This window comes from Microtus ochrogaster, chromosome 19, assembly GCF_000317375.1.
Source record: "Microtus ochrogaster isolate Prairie Vole_2 chromosome 19, MicOch1.0, whole genome shotgun sequence".
NCBI lineage: Eukaryota > Metazoa > Chordata > Mammalia > Rodentia > Cricetidae > Microtus > Microtus ochrogaster.
This window is the reverse complement of record NC_022021.1, coordinates 40,696,541-40,714,759: the sequence shown is the minus strand read 5'-3', so window position 1 is coordinate 40,714,759 and position 18,219 is coordinate 40,696,541. Positions and strand designations below refer to the sequence as shown.

At 35.6% G+C, this 18,219-nt stretch overlaps 1 non-coding gene across 1 annotated transcript; it reads left to right on the top strand.

Annotated features, from left to right (window-relative positions):
• The first annotated feature begins 15,874 nt into the window (after window positions 1–15,874).
• Window positions 15,875–16,041, top strand: LOC113457175. Its single transcript, XR_003377801.1, has one exon. It is a non-coding gene; the product is annotated as a U1 spliceosomal RNA (small nuclear RNA).
• Window positions 16,042–18,219: the final 2,178 nt, after the last annotated feature.

The window sequence follows — 18,219 nt, the reverse complement described above, 5'->3', positions numbered from 1 at the left end:
TATAATTAATAGTTTGACTGACTAAGCTGAAATTCAGATATGCAACAAAGCATTATTTCCATTTTCTGTGCTTTAGGGAGCCTCAGCACTTAAGAGCTAGCATTCATTATGTCTGTTCCTATCACATATACTGTTCATTACTTATGCAAATTGTGAGAATAAAGCATTCTATGGAGTTGTTAGCCATGCATGTTTTATGACACTATTAATGCATCTTTGCATGTCTAAAATGGTACATTGGCAAAAAAAAAAAAGACTCACCACTATGTGTATTACAAACTGAAACTAATTGCTTAATTAAATGGATTAGAATCTGCTAGGCGTCTGGGAACATATCCTGAATTGTTTTCATGCCTTTCTAATTTTATTATAATAAATTTTATGCAAACAAATGACCTTAAAACAACACATCTCATTTTGTATGCAATCATGGGCATGCTTAATTTCTTGATATATAAACTGGGATTAATAAAAAAAGGCTGAGCAATTTATTGTCCTTTTACTGGACACGTTTTTTGTCACATTAACATAAAACCAAGCTGTAGACTTGCAAATTATTCAGTATTTTATCTAAAAAGTTTCCTGTGCCTGTACTCATAATGGAAGCGTGACCTTTTCTCCTCCTGTCTCTTGTGAACGCAGCTCGGGGAAGAAATAATGATTTTCACTTAGTCACTTCAGGGCTATTAGCAGCTTTCCATGGTGCTCACAGGTAGATCAGCCTTGAATTTTGAAGCGGTGATATCCATTATGCTTGTTCCCATGCAAATACAACTGTAGGTTTTTAAAAATATTTTCTCAAAAATATTCCTACTAGATTTAGAAACATTGAACTTGAATATTCTTAAATGTGAGGTCGATTTAACATTGGTAAGCCTTGAGAGGAAGGTTTGTGTTTCTTCCAGGAAACTCATCTGCAAAGGTGTGATCCACTGCTTGCTTCAAAGGGAACAGTTGCACATTCAGCCTCATGATCCGAATGATACATGCCTTTGCTCTCTTGACATTATACATTAATGGTTATGCTTGTTTGTTTTTACACTGTGGCTGTTTTGTTACTTAAGAAAGAGGAAAAACTGAAGCAACACAATACTATGACCTATAGTTTATCGAGATACATAGTTAATTGTCTCTTATAAAAAGTTCAGAGCTGTACAGGTGATAAATGCTGGGGATTTTGAATCAAATACAGACTGGTGTAAGTCTTTTGCTTGCAGACATAGTTGCTGTGTGGGTCTTTCTTGTTCAGTTTATCTACTCATATTCACATGTAAAAATGATTTTCAGCAATTATCTGATTAAGTCCATCATTCAAATTAATTGCCATGTATCAAAATTAATGCAAATGAAGAAAAAACAGACATAACCTCTCCTAGAAAATGCAGCTCGTGTTCCTTATAGAAGCACCTATGCCCTATATTGATTCTCTAATGTTCCAATATTAATTCTCATATGTTTTCTCACAAGTTTTCATGGTGCATTGATAAATCTGCCTGTGTTTCAGCTCCAGAAGTAGAAATTGCTTTCTGAAAATGAGATAATCATGGACACTTGCCTAGAAAACAAATTTGTATGTTCTTGTTAAACTTTTTATTTTCCAGGATGAGTGTAGGGTGAAACAACTTGAAGAAAGATGCACCACTACCCGTACAACATTATGGGAACATTTTGCTTGCCTTTCTCTTGAAATATAAACTGCAGATAGACATAGGCAGGTACTGGGAATTTCAACATATGACTACTATCATAAATCACGAATAAAAGCAAAAATGAAGAAAAGGAAAAGCATAAATGTTGCCATGCCAGTGAGCCAAATGAAGTCATTGTACTTGATTTCTCTTCTACAGACATTTGTTCAGATGTAGACACACTTTGTTATGGTATCAAGATTTGGGAAACTTCAAAACAGGGCTCTGAGGTTAAAGAAAAGCATTTTTCGGTGTTCCATTGGTTTTACTATGGTCAGAGCTCTGGATATAGAAAATGTATCTACCTTTGGAAGCTAGGGTTCTGAAAAGGCTTGGTTACACATCTCCTTTCAAAAAAAAATAAATAAAGCAAAGCCAACATAAGACATATTAAATAATACTCAATGAGAGAGTGGAGGATAAATACAGAATGTTTCTAGAAAAGACTCCAGGACCTAAAACTGTTTTGGTAATCAGTTTTAACATTAGAAAAACTGGAAAATTCCATTACATTAGAGAAATGCCTGGAAAATATGATTTTAGATGAAAAGTCAGATTTGTAATTCTAAGTGAAAGCATATTGTATGAGGAATACAATATCTTCAGCAAAAACTGCAATAAAATTAAGTGTTTTCGTGCCCTTTGTGATTTGTTACTAGGGAAAAGATAAAACAAGACTGATAAACAGACGGAAAACCCGAAGGATTTTGATAGAAATTGAGCACTCATGTAATAAATATTTAAAAATATATATTTAGTAGCAATTTCTTGGGATGAAATGTTCAAATGGACATTAATATATAGCCAGAATAAAATATTTGACACATGCCATTACTCAAAAGTATAGCATTGAATACACAGTGAAGTTACTGTCCTGAAACTTTCCTTATATCTCCAAAGATATTTGAAGTCATTCAGGTAGATTACACATTTTATTTGAAAATAAATGAAAATGGCTACATAAATTTCTGGCAGCACTAACATGTAATAACTATGGTATGGTTGTGTAGAATGATTTGAGGGTGAAAACTCATAGCACAAGAATTCTGTCTCATAAATGAAAAGGAGCAAAATATTTTTCTGTACTTTATGACTATTTTTGTATTTCATTTGTGTCCTCCATCACTCAAAAATTCTGAAAACTATACTAAAATGCTAGCAAGATGTCAAGGACACGAATGCCACAACTAATTAAAATCATGTTTCCTAATGTGCAGAAACAATTTTAATAAGACTCATGTAAAAATTTTAAAGAATTTAGTAAAATTATTCCCTTGAAAAGCCCAATACCTATTGGATAGCCCAGAAAACGTACATATTTTTCCATCTGTAGCATTATGCCATCTGACTAGCTAGTGTTAAGACTTTATAATTAGAACCTCATATTACTCCAGTAATAAAAATTTAACTGATGATAGAGTTGAATACCATACAACCTTGATAAATTAATTTTCTTTCATGGCTATCCAATAGACACTCTTTCCCTATCCTCACTATGCATATACATTAGAACCTAAAATTTAGAAATCTGAACTAATTGTGTTGTATCAGACCAGAAGTCATGAGGAAAGCAATTGTCTCTTCTGGAAGTTATCAAAGTGCTTGCAATGCAGTAATATTTACAGTGATTTGGGCACAGTTGGTTCAATCATAAAAAGATGGAGTAGCACCCCAAAACAAAAGCAGCAGGTAACTGAACCATGGTCACCCACCATCCATGAAAGGGACAGAAGCAGGACTGATGGGCAGTTCCTACCAAACCATGTAGTTGTACATGATGACTGTTGTAGTTTCTGTCAAGGCATCTGGCCTTCGAAATACTTGCCCTCCTGAAGGAATTTGATGAAGGTGTTCATTTGTTTCTCCCTCTCCCCATTTTTGGGTATTCTGCTGGTATCCTTCACTGTTGAAACTCCCCTAAAACCTAGACTAAAGAGCTCCCCAGGCACACATCCCCAATTCCAGCCACTTGAGGCACAATGTATTTTTAATAAGCAAGGGGAGGGGCCCAGATGGTCTCTGACACAAATGGAAAACATGGGACGAAGTTTTAACATCCAGTTGAAGATATAAATAAATCAGCAACATGAGTATAAAATACATGCAATAATAAAGACATAAAACGGAAAGGCCGTGTGTGTGTGTGTGTGTGTGTGTGTGTGTGTGTGTGTACGCAGAAGACTTTCTCTATTCAGATAAAAGGCTGGATCGTTAGATGTTTGACATATGTTGATTTTGCTGTTGTGATGTAAACATCCTTCACTCTTCATAAATCACTAGACAGTAAAAACCACATCTGCTAGGAGATATTTTATAGCAGATGTTGAGTCTAGAAGTCTGTGTTAAAGAAATCAATGGGACTTGATAGCACTGTCATTAGATTTCCTGCCTGGGCAGTGACTTTCGCACCTTCCTTTAAAATCCAAGCCAACTGCTAAAGTTAGAATGAAAACAACCGAGCGATCTCTACACTGAGGGTACACACAGTCAACCTGAGTTGCATTTTATATAATAAGGATATTTACATTGTGAATTTAGGACCTATTAAGAAAGGCTTATAGGGGTGAAAGGGATGGCTCAGTTGGTGAGCCATCTTCCTGGGAGAGCATTAGAGCCTGAGTTCAGATCCAATGCAACCGTGTGTGACATGAAAACCAGAAACAGGTGGATCCCAGGATCTCGCTGGAAAGCCAGCTAAGAGAAACTGTAAGCTTCAGGTTCAGTGAGAGACCCTGTCTACAGGAATAAGGTACAATGATAGAGCAGGACACTCAAAGTTCTCCTGTGGACTCTGCACGCCCACAGGCATATTTACTTACACACACATTTGTGTAACCCTCAGACCTGTGCATACTTACATATGCACACATGCACACACCACACATTAAAACAAGCAAAATTATTATATAGGATGGATTGCTAGATGAGAAGAAATGAAAGTACAAGTGGAGTGTAAGTGAAACTTTATCAAATTATTTAGACCCACAATAGGACTGCATACTTTTATATTTATAAGCATGCATAGAAATTATAAAAATGCTTTCTTTACTTTTTCCAAAAAATGAAAGATATAAATTCTGTAAGAGATAAGTTACCAACTAGCACATATGAGAAAAATTCAAATGTAAAGGAGACAGAAAAATAAACATCAAAATGCTGTGCTTTGTCCTCTGAAATCTGTTAAAAATAAAGAAATTTATTTTACTGCCAATATAAGAATTTGAGATCCACTTTATCAAGACTAATGAAGTAAAATTTACAATTGCTTTAAAATAACTTCTCAACAAACGCATTTTTGAAATTTGATTTCCCTTTGAGAAAAAATTTTAGAGGCTAATTATTTTTTTTAGGAATTAGTCCCTAGGAATAGTAACTACAACAAGACTCTGTATGATCATTGAAATGTTTTTTGAAATTGGAAAAAAAAAAACTAAAGAAGAAACTTAACATACAGACGTTCCAAAATAGGGCAACTTTGAATGAAATTTATATAATGAAATATGTTTGATCCTTTAAAATGTTGGTTTATAATTTCATTATGGTTGAAAACTTCATGTGACAGTGTTTAATATAAATACTGAACACTAACTATGATTAAAACAAATTAGATTTGTACACAGATACTTACTTGTGTTTATGCTAGTGCACACATATTCATCCCTTATTAGTTACTTAAATATTTCTATAATGAAGACAGGAAAGTATATGGAACATTAGTTATACTTTTATTTGAATTCAATAGTGTTATATATATTGTTTTATCATCTCTTCTTTTTAAAATTTTATTAACATAATTTTTTATTGATTGTTTTAAAATTTCACATCATGCCCTCCAATCCCACTCACTTCCCAGTCCTTCCATATCCACCCTTTATTCTTGTAGTGTCTTCCCCGAAGGAAAACTAAAACAATAAATAATAAAAATATATAAAAATAAAGTATAGCAAATGAAATTATTAATTTAAAACCAAACAAACAAACAAGAAAAAGAAACAAAAAAATGCAACTCCCCAAGCACTTCCCTCTTCCATCTTTTCTGCCCTTCTATTGTTTCTTCATTTTTCTCAGTGGCGCTGTGATTGTTTATGCATCATGCAGTATATCCCTTTGTTCAAACAACTTTACTGACATGTTGACGGTCAGGTTCAAGGCCTCTGGCTTCTGGTACACCATAGGTACTGGATCCTCACTGAAACTCCTCTCAGATACCCTGCTGCTGCCCCATGTCTTGAAGAGCCTTCAGCTATGGTTCCAGGGACCAGTCCCCTCACACCCTCCAGCAGGTCATGGATGGGGTAGATAATGGCAGTCAATAAGTCCTTGCTTCAGTCTCTGCTTCAGTTCATGTCCTGGCTTCCCCACATGATGAGCTGAAACCCAAATTGCTTTGAGTCAGTGTTTAATCACAATAGCAGGAACCAGACTAGAACCCTATGTCACTGACATATTATTTCTTTCATTATTTCTGTAAACCACATGACTTATTCTCAGTATGTTCAGTAGAAAAACATGACTTCATATATTGGTTACAACAGTTCTCACATGCTCATCCACTTGCTTGTTGTAGAATTTGTTTCTATATCATGTTCTGCAAAGATTTATATATCATTGTTGTGGCACTAAGAAATAACCTTGACCTGGTACAAACTCAAACTCCTAGGAAGTGTGTTAAGATTTACTGAACAATAGATTTTTAGATGAGAAAGCATGCATTTCTAAAAATATTGACTGTATTACTGAAAACTAGTTCAAAGGAAAAGAAAAGAAAAAGGAATTTAAAAAGTGACATTTGTTTTAAGAAAAGAAAGAGAAAAAATCTTTGGGATTCAATCAAGTTTGCATATGGTGCTGTCTAGATAGTGTGGATACTCAGATGCCAAATATAGATAGATCATCATATGTAAACACTTTCTTCTGACAACAACATAGTCCTGACAATGACATTTTGAAAATAAAGATATACTGATCTTCCATGATTGTCAAGAGAGAAAGCAGTAAAGTTATTTGACTTGTTTTGTTGGATTTCTCCCAAATGTCTATAGATTAAGGTCCCCTGCTGCATTCTGAAATGTGTTCTTCTAGTTGGGAGTAAGCATTTATAAAGAATCAATAGAAAAGTAAAAATTATTTTGGAGGTGTCTTTTGTTATTTATAAGTTTGTTAATTTTTGGTAAAAGTGCTGTTAACTATAATAATTCTCAGTGCTATTTATATATTTATGAAGCAATAATTACAAGTGGGTGCTTGTTGGCATGAGGGTGATGATGTTGTTAAAATCTGCAGCCCTATTGTTTGGTGTATAAAGAGATTAAACAATTTGTCTGAGTTTGTATAGTCATCAGTTTATAAAGGTTCAATGTAAACCAATAAAGAAGTTTAAATTTGGGACCACTGGAAAATATTTCATCTTTCTCATCAACCAGTCCATTGGCAGCTTCAAGTGAGGTTTAGAATGCAGTAAGCAAGCAGGACACCTCTACTTTACTGAACCTCAGATCATGTGCATATTTTTTTTCTTTAAAAAGTCAAAGACATGCAAAATAAAGTGGCTTGAATGCAAAAACTAAGACAAAACATGGACACATTAGAAACAGAAGAAAATCACATTATTTCAGTAAAACTTCTCATAGCCTTGCCAGGAAGCAATATAAAAGACAATAGGCCAGGCCATGGTGGTGCATGCCTTTAATTCCAGCACTTGGGAGGCAGAGGCAGGTGAATCTCTATGAGTTTGAGGCCACCCTGGTCTACAAGAGCTAGTTCCAGGACAGGCACCCTGACTCACAAAACCAAAAAAAAAAAAGATGAGTAAGTGGGGGGCAGGTTCCCACTTTGCCTTTCAAAGCTGCATCCCTATGATGAAAGGCATCTAACAAGTCTTACCATCTCCCAATAGTGTCTTGCTTGGGACAAAATCTTTACCACATAGACTTCTGAAGGGCATTTGACCATACTACAGGAGCAGTCTAGGATGCATTCTTTCCATTTGTTTGAAATTATTTTCTTCTCTTTTTGCTATTTAGATAGCAGAAGATGTCAAATTTCACTTGCAAGACAAAAAACAAACATTAACAGTCACGACATTGCCACTGAGCTCAAGGGAGTTAAAATTACTGTTGACTTCATAGCTATCTCACCAGCCCTGCCTATGATATCCTGTCTTTTTCCATAAAAGAGATTTAAAGGTTTTCCTGATTTCCCATAATTCTTCACATGTAATATTTCTATTTTAGAAATTACCTAACATTACAGCATTACGTGACAGACCAATGCCAATATACATTGTATAGAAGGAGTAGGAGTTTAGAATGCCACAAGTATATAGGAACTAAAAACAATATTGTTGTGGAGTGTGTGCTTATATCATCTGGAACATGAAAGTACAACCCTTATAGCACTATTAATTCAGGGAAAATGTTACCTAAAGACAGAAGTAAAAATCATTTCTAAATATTTTGCGAAACTAGAGCTCAATGCCTGTGTGCCTCTTCATTGCCTAGTAGCTTTCTTGATCAAAGCTAATTATCAAAAATTATACATGTGGTTTGTCTACTTGAATACCAATTCAAAGATTAGATATATAATTAAATAGAAAGCTTTTATTTTTGTGCCCCACTTGCCAATTTAGTAGGATAAATAGCAATACATAACATGTTGTATTATAAGAACTCATTTATACATTCAAATGGTTTAAGTCATGATCAACCCCATTCAAAACACACACATAGTGATTGCTACTTCTGCTTGGATGATTTTGAAAATATAAATCTAAAACCCTTATTAAAAAGTCAGTATAGGCCGGGCGATGGTGGTGCACGCCTTTAATCCCAGCACTCGGGAGGCAGAGGCAGGCGGATCTCTGTGAGTTCGAGACCAGCCTGGTCTACAGAGCTAGTTCCAGGACAGGCTCCAAAGCCACAGAGAAACCCTGTCTCGAAAAACAAAACAAAAAAACACAAACAAAAACAAAAAGTCAGTATAGGAGTGAACATTGATTAATGGTCTGCTTTATGTTATTACAGTTTTCTGTTATTATAGCCTGGTAAAAATCTGATATTTTGAGTTTAATTTCTGAGAAGCATTTCTGGTATTAGCTGTTATTTGTGTGAATAGCCTAGAATTCTATTCTCTTTCTTCAATTATCTTATGCTGATTGTTTTGTTTGGGGGGTAAAATTGTTTGTTTTTTATAGTATATTTTTTATGCACTTGACACTTTGTTATGGGCTCATGTTTTTAAATAAAAACAGGTGTTTTTTTGGTCACAGCACGTATTTATTACAATAAAACGAAATTCTTAGAGTCATGTAAAGCACCTTTATAAATGATACGCTAGCTTCTAGAGTCTGTCACTTTAACACTATTTGCCTAATTTTAATTTCACTATTTTGACTTTATTTAATGATGTTTGTTAAAATTAAAGCATAATATGGGCACAGAACACAAAAGGTTGAAAGAGGTAAATCTATATAGCAAAGATGAGTTGTTTCTGTGTTCCCAAGTTCAAGTTCATTTAATGGATATGTTTCTGCATTCTAGAAAAATAGATGGATAATATGGATGAATGGATATATATATGGAGAGATGATAGAAATACAGTATATATACATACAATCCCTAGAGTAAAATTCATAATAAAATCACAGACTCATTTTTAAAAGAGTGTTGTCTTTCTGCAAACATGTGCACTCTCTTGAATTTCTGTTACTCACATTTACCACTTGGCAACATGCCAAATTTCAGACAAACTGAACCCAGATGAACATTAGTGTTTTCCCGAAAATTCTCCCAAGGCAACTTTAACTCTGAATTCACAATTATATTCTTCTGAGAATGTGTAAATCTTTTTCGAAAATGTAGAATTAAGGCAATCTATAAGAATTCTCATTAACATTATGCTGGGAGCTGTTGGCAGTATTGCATGGTCAAAAGTAAGATATCAATGGCGATCCTACTTATAAAGTAAAATTTAAAGCAAATATTCACATATTACATGACTAGTTATAAAGGAAATATTATAAAAATGCCTTAAAATAATGTCTGGCGGACTGGCACAGTGAATAGGGATCATAAAAGGTTGGACTCCTATCAACAGTTGATAAATTTTCCTGTTTCCCCATATTCATGCAGGATTCGTCTTTTTGTTCGTTTGTTTGTTTGTTTGATTGATTGATTCTTAGGCATTCTGCCTGGGGATGGTGAAATGTCAAAGTAATTTTAATTTGCATTTCCCTGATGGCTAAGGATGCCATTTTTTTTTAAAATGATGAATAATTGGGTTGTTTTCTTGATATTTAATTTTTAAAATTCTTTATTATAGATTCTACCCCTGTGTTAGATGTACAGCTTGTAAAAATATCTTCTTCTGCTGACCTGTTCTTTACGGAAATGATAGCATCCTATGCCATGAAGCATTTTGGTGTAATGTGGTACCTTTAGGCATTTGAAACAGGGCCATTCCCTGGCGAGCAAGGATTAAATCTATGAGCATGTGGTGGCCCTTTCTCATTCAAACCATCACAATGTACAACTGCTCTGCTGTGTCCAGAGCAGAGTTTCCTGGTAGTCATTCACTGTCTCTGCTTACTCTTTCTACCCGCTCTTCTGTAATGCTTCCCGAGCATTGAGAAGAAGGTAGCACAATATAGATGCCCCTTTTAGAGTTGAAAACTCTACAGTAACTTTTTCATGTTTGAACCAGTAATAGATCTTGTGCTAATTGCAATCTACTCTAAAAAGAAGTGCCCTTGATGAGATTTGAGAAATGTGCTAATCTGAATATAAAGAGAAGCCATTAGAAGCCAGGTTAATACTACATCCCACTCGCAGAGTAATAGTCACGTGTTCTCCCCCAGGACATTGTGTAGAAACAGGTTCTTGGTCCCCATAGCTGAGCTGGGTATGGGTTCCACCTTGTAGAGCAAGCCTTAAGCCCAGTTAGAAAATGGTGCTCTATTCCCATAACATTCATGCACAATTACATCACTGTGCCTACCTGACCAGACCAGTTGTCTGGTCTGCTTCTCCAACTCCATGTCTGCTATTTGCTGCTCTTGTTCCTTCCACGATTAAATTGGATCTAACCCTCTAAAAGCTGTAAACAAGACCCAGGTAAATGCTTTCTTTCATAAGAATTTCCAGGGTCATCGTATCTCCTTACAACAATAGAACCCTGGCTAAAGTACACACGAACTCACAGGGGTTGTGGCAGCCTGCACAAGATCTGTGTAGGCTCATGTCAGACAAAATCCCTAGAGAAGGGTGGTGTGTATGGCTCCCTTAACTAAGTATTTTTTTTAAGTGTTGATGGCTGCTGGAATATGTGTCCATAGCCTTTATGAAAGATGTGGCAACTTGTTAGTCTATCATGCTCCACTAGTTGTTCACACACCTAATAGTCTACAGATGCCACTAACGGGACTTGAAGAGCTTAAGAAAGAATGAAGAGAAAAATTTAGATAGGTAAAGAATAATGCATAGATTTAGGAGGAGATGGGAAAGGGAAAGAATTGTGATCAAACTATAGTCTATAAAATTCCTAAAGAATTAATACAAATATATAAAATGCCTTAGAAAATAAGTGACTCAAGCAACTTCACAAGATAAACAACTAAGATACAAAAGTTACATAATAGAAACAGATTTTAAAATAACATTGGCAATTTCATATATATACACACATAGGGGTATATGTAACAAATGATGTGTTGCATCTGTACCCTAAAATGTACAAACCACTGCTTAAGTAAGTTAGAAATAATGAAAATAGCTTGCTGTGTCATGTTCCTGGGTCAGAAGCCTTGTTGGTATTTAGACATTCATTCTACCCAAAGTAGAATGAAATTTATAACTTTTAATCAAGTCTTCATTTTCTGTGAAAACTGGCAAATTGAATCTAAAACTTCATAGAAAATGAATACATACTACTGAAAAATAAGCAAGCTGAGGAGTCTCCACATCATGATGCTAAGAGTCATTCTAAATTAAGACTGATGAGCAGGTTCATGCACGTAGAGAACCATCAATAGAAACATATAGCTAACAAGGAAGTTGGCCGAAATGCCTGACTGCAGAACTTTTGGCAGAGCAGCACTAGAAAGCCTGTAAAGAAAGCATCATCCCTTTAAAAAATGAGATTTATATTAAGACCTTGCCCTAAATAGAAAAGTTAAATAAATGGATCAAATTCATGAATGGGGCCTTCGCAGGTCTAAGCCGGATGGATTTCCAGTGCTGGGAGAAGTGGACACAAGCCCCCATCCAAAATCCAGAAGATATCTGTAATAAAAACTGCTTGCAGAGGAAAACTTAGCTTTCTCCAAAGAAGTCTCTCTAGGTATACAAACCACACTTAAGGGCTGGCCCCAGGCCCCACAGTAGATAGCCAACACAACAAGAACTCAATGGTATTTTGGAGGTTTTAGTACTGTAAAACGTTGTCTGAGAATTTTGTTTTAACCTTACAGGTATTTTGTTTATATAATTTGGTTCTGGATTCTGCATTTTCAAGGGATTCCTGTGTGAACAAATATATATGTCTCTAAGACTGTGTGTGTTTCTTCTGCTCTGTCTTTGGTTCCTTTTTTTCCTGTTTGTTTATTTGCTATTTTCCCATTCCCTTTTTTATTTTTGTTTTTGTTTAGTTGCCTGTTTGTTTTCTAATGAGACAGAGAAAGAAAAGGAGTTGGATGGGCGGAAAGGTAAGAAGGATCTGGGAGGAATTAAAGAAGGAGAAACCGTGCTCTGGAAGAAATATATTCATGAATAAAAATTAAAGAGAAAAGTAGCTCCCAATCTTGGAGCTCATCCTTCAGAAACAGCCTTAATTATCTCATTGGTTTTAGTACAATTTGAACAGTTGCCAAAGTGAACTAAATTATCAATATTTTGTAAAAGTCAAGGCATTTAATGACTTAAGGATAAGGATTCTTGCAAGCTGAAATAAAGATAGGATGTTGAAATTTCGAATAAAAACTAAATGATCTAGTTAATATTTGCCCGGGGTTACTCTCAGCATGGGAGAACAGAACCGAATAACAAAGATTCAAAGATCTAAAGTATTTACTATGGGACCTTTCATCAAGTATTTTTGACCCCCCCTCCCCCAGATCACAAAGAATGAGAAAATCTAAAGGTAAATGGCCTCTTCACTCAAAGAGTCAATGACAAGAATGATTTTACTTTGTACTATTAAAGCATTTATTTTCTTTGCATTTCATTTTTTTTAATTCATTTTACATACCAACCACAGTTCTGCCTCCTTTCCCTGCTCTTGCCACCTTCTGCCTCCTGCCAACCCAACTCCCATAAGCATTTCTGTTGCCTTAGTTGGTTTTTCTTTCTCATAACCTGGATTTGAGGACTCACAATAAATAATTGCAGAAAAGAGTCCAGAAGTCTAACTATGTATGACAATTACTTTCATACAAGTTATATTTTAGTCATTTCTAAGACTTAAGAACTAGACCTTCTACTTGAAGCTGTTTGAAATCAGTTTTTTTTTTTACATGTGTTTTGGTTGCAGAGCTATTTACCTAGTATTCTGAACTGTTACTATTTATAATAAAATCTCATTTAAGCACAGGAACATCTTCAGGTGTATTATGCTGGGTCTTAAAATAAATGAAAATAGGAGAAATTCCCCTAGAGAAACAAGTTTATTGGTTGTGAACATGCATTGTAACAATAGAGTCAAGTCATAAAATTAAATAATTAAGATCATATAATGTGGTTTTCCTTTGGATATTTAGTGTGGCTTGGAATAGCATAGTCTCATTTTTAAGCTATTAAAATTTGTAGGGCTCATTTAGCTGGGTGAGTAATTGGTCTATTAAGCATCATTAAGAAAATAAATTAATACTGACACCAGAAAGAGGATGTTTCTAGCTTCTGAATGATCTATAGCTTTTAATAAAAATGTAAGAATTAATTTGTAACACACATTAAGACTTCTGAAATTAGAAAGCCTCTCTTCCATTCAGAGCTAACCATCTGAACCTCTGCTTAAAGCTTGATGCAGCTTCAGTGGCGCAGATTCCTCTTTTTAGTTGCCTTTTAAGCATCACTTGGTTGACTTTTAAGTTAAATACGCTTATTGAGTGCATTCTCCTGTCTAACAGGAATCACAGAGCAATAATAAATTGGGGCTATACCCTCAAGTGTGTGGACTCTGCAAATACCTTTACAATTTTCTTTCTCTCTGAAAAATAAAGATTTCACCTAATTCCAGGATTATTGTATGTCTTCATTTTTTAAAACTGTTAGATGTATTTCCCATCCAATATTTGGACTAAATTGTATTCAGAGACTTGCTCATTGAGTTGGTCTCAGATTTGATAATTAATGAATCTCATCTAATCAATTAATTTTATCTTCGACAAACTTGTAAAGGTGTTTTATCGAAAACTGGTTCTAAATTGTAGGTTAAACCCCTCTGGCCTAATTATAGAATATACATTTCAAATATACTGGAAATCTAGACATACTTGGCTATGCTACAGACATGTGCACACATGAATTATTTTGGCACCTAACTTACTATGTTGTTGTTCAGTATAATTTTATATAATAAATAATTGGCTTGAAGAATAATGCGTTGCCTGGATATCAAGATTTGTTCTTGAAAGTAAGTTCTTGGGTGACGTCTGCTCCATTTGTTCTACTGAGAAGTCGTAACTAGGTAGGAAAAAGAAAACATTCTTGATCGAGACAAGTCCCTAATGCAGTGCAGACTGTATTTGTTGCCTAATTATGCAGACTGATCCTGTGTGACTGCACTATAGGGCAAAAGGACATGAAGACGGAAATTAGCACTGGACTTTGCTCTTAGGTTGTTTTCCCTTTTGAAGGAAAGCAGCCTTCTTTTCCAACTGTCAGAACCACAACTGGATTACTGTAGCAACTCTAGGAAATCCATGTAGTCATATAAAAGGAAATGGCAAGCAAAGACAAACAAAAAATTCCCTAAAGTAGTGTTATAGGCAGGTGGTACAATTTAGTTGCAATTCCTACCTGAGGCACAACCTTACCTTTATGCCATCAAACTTATTTTAATATTGCATGTGTTCATATAAATGGTTCAAGGTTGGCATTAGCATTTATCTCTGTTGTAAACTGCGGTCCTCAGCGGGAGAATAAGCATAACCGCTGACAGGGACCGACAGCTCAAATAGGCGAAAGGGCTCCTGGGAGGGACTTACAACTCAAATAGGTGAAAGCCTCCTGCCAGCAACAAAGTATTAGATTAAAACAGGAAACTGTCATTTTGGTAGTTCAACATTTTAAAACAATGTATCACTGAATCTTGGCTGTTGAGGCAATTCTCTTGAGTCATTCTCGTAGCCTGAGAGTACCTGTCGGGTATCCCATGCATCTCATCAAATCGAAGAAATGCTCTTCACCACAGTGACTGGGAAGACTGTGTTTATTTGCTCTACTCTTCCTATCTTAATGTATTTGTTCCTTCCCTTTCAATAACTATTTCTTGAGTGGCCACTTTTAGCTATCAGATGCATATGAATAGTGTATGCATCTGTCTTTGAAAATGTAGATTTAGTTAAGAAAAGAATGTTCCAGATTGTTTATGTCCTTGGCCTATACTATTATTTTTAACATGGTGTTTGATAAACATTTGTAAAATATTATTTTGGAATATAAAAGTAAACAAGTCATAAGGAAGTGTTTCAACTGTTAAGTATTTGCCATGGAAGCTTGATCCTCAAAAATCCTTCTCATGTCATATGAATTAGGTGACCACCAGAAATTGCATCATCAGAAAGTAGACACAAGCAACCACAGAGAAACTACAAACGTCATTGCTTAGAACAGGGGCCCGGACAGGCATTTTACACTGGTTCCAAGCCAGGTCTTTTGTGTTCCAGGAAATAGTGATAGCTGTAGATGTGGAAGTATAGTTTATTTTCCACAGAGAACTGCATTCATCTACAACTCCACTGGGGGACATAAGTCTTGGGATTCTACGTTTCTTTGTCATTTGAGAGCAGATATGGGCACCTCTGGTTTGGACTTCCTTAAAAGACACTTGTGTGGTGAACAGCCTTGAGGGAAGAGAAGTGGTCCTCTAGAGATTCACGTGTGGCTCTCATTACTGCCAGGACAAGATAGAATAACTGTCTCCCTCCGAGGAATGATTATTGATTCTTACTGTCCATTAGAATGTATTTGGAGCTACTGATCTGGCAGGGGAATACCACGGTCAAATAAGTGGTTTGCACAGGGTCAGGTTTATCCACAAGATTCTGGGTATGTAGAACCTTGCAATTTACACAAACGTGGGAAACTCAAATGCATAATTTGAAGCATTATGTATGGGACTGCATTCACACTTTCTCTTAGAAGAAAGAGTAAATGAAAGGAAGGAAGATTTGTGTTCCCTCAGCTCCTGATACATCCCTCTGGTGTAACAAACCTCACGTTGTTTTCTGTTGCACACTAGGAGTCTTGATTCTCAAAAAAATACTGGTTACTTTAGAAGCTTGCTTTTTACTATAATATAAAAAGCATCCTTTATTCTGGCTAGCTGATAGTTCCAACTGCATATCATGCTGTCTTTCTTTTTCACAGGAAGTGTCAAAATGATGGCAAAAATAACTGAAAAGAGCTATTGTAATGGAACCAGAGGGGTGGCACCAAGATATGTAATAAGTGGATCCATTTCTACATGGTTTGTTAAGCTCTATAATGCTGTAAGTCCGACAGAAAGAAAGGACAGATACAGCACCCTCAGAGAAGTCTATTTCAAATGTAGACGGGGTATTTTGTTCTTAGAACTATACAGTAACTCCAGCAGGAGAGTGTCAAGAGAACTGATTTGAGATGTGGAAAATAGTCAGGATGATTAATGAAAACATAGTCATGATTGACAACTGTTTTCCTGACATCTTAGCCAGGTGCAAGTATGATAATCCAAAACATCTTCACCTCTGCAAGTATAGACTCAGGTAGAATGTGAACAAACGCAACTAAATTTCTTAGAAAAACAGGATTCAAAAATCTTACTAGGGGAACCCTGACTGCTCTTCAGACTCGAGAGGGAGGGGGAGAGGAGTGGGGGGAGGGTGGGAGGAGTGGGAGGCTGGGAGAAGGCGGAAATTTTTTTTTCTCAATAAAAAAAATAATAAAAAAAAGTCAAATTAAAAAAAAATCTTACTAGCCCACCAATGTAAATCCATCATGGAGTTAAAATTAGAAAGTACAGTTCATATGGTCGATTTTAGTCGTATACCACCAGTTATCTCTTGAGTGACTCATATTCATGCAAAAATGTGAAGTCTAATCTCTCTGTCAGAGAAGTAGTGCTGTAGAGAAACAAACAGCGTGGAGGATTATCCATCAGCACATATTTCCATTGATTTTAATAAATAATCTTCCAACACAGATGAAGTTCTGAGGAAGAGTACTTTTAAAAAGGAACTTAAAAGTTTAGATTTAATACTTGCACATAGAACAGATAATTCAAATGAAAGACACTGTCCTCTTCTACTCCATACCAAAAAAAAAAAAGAAAGAAAGAAAATAAAAGGAACTCAAGATGATCAAGTCAGACAGCATTGAGAAAAGACAATTTGAGACAAAGGAAAAAATATCCAAAGTACAGGAGCAGAAGTAAATGTAAGAAACAGAGTAATTGGAATGAAACATTAGGGAAGTCAGAGATAAGCACTCAACTAGAGCATTGACAGAACTGATCTCAAAGTCAACAATATGTCATCACTAATGAGGGGAAGAAAGTTCCAATGGAAGGAAATTTAAAGCTATGAATAAGACTCAAGTATTCATAGTGAAAGGGCACTACATGCAATAGCAGTAAGGAATAGAAAGATTGGCACTTAGATATTTCTTGGTAATAGTTGAGACAACAGTAACAAAAGACAAGAATCTAAAGTTCTCTGTGGAGAAGAAACCACCCAAAACAGTGCCTGGTTGTTGTTTTCATTTGTTTCTTTTTTTTAAAAAAATTGAGCTCAACATTTTTCTCTGCTCCCCTCTCTACCTCTCCCTCTCCTTCAACCCTTATTTGCTTCTTATCAACTTAGCACAACCTATCTGAGAAGAGGGACCCACAGTCGAAAAAATTACTTTTTCCATTAGATTGATCTAGCTGTAGTGAAGCCTGTGGGACATTTCCTTCATTGGTGATTTGTAGGGGAGGGCCTGTCTGACTATGGTTGGTGCCATGCCTGGGCAGGTGGTCCTGGGTTGTATAAGAAAGCAAGTTGAGCAAACCAGGAGGAGCAAGACAGAAAAATACTATATTTTTAGAAATTCAAACATTTAAGGACACAGTATACAAACTCAAAGTAAGAAAAAGTTCCAGATATTAACAGAAATAAGAAACTAGAAGCTCTTAAAAGAGCTAAATATGGGAATCTAAGAATAGCTAAGTTAACTGAAAGGTACAAAGGAAATCAATGACTTGGGGACTCTGCTGCCTTCCTAGGAGATGCTTTTCAACTATCGAGTAGAGCAGATGAGTTCTTGGAAGATGCTGTTAGGGTTCGAGGGCAACAGCA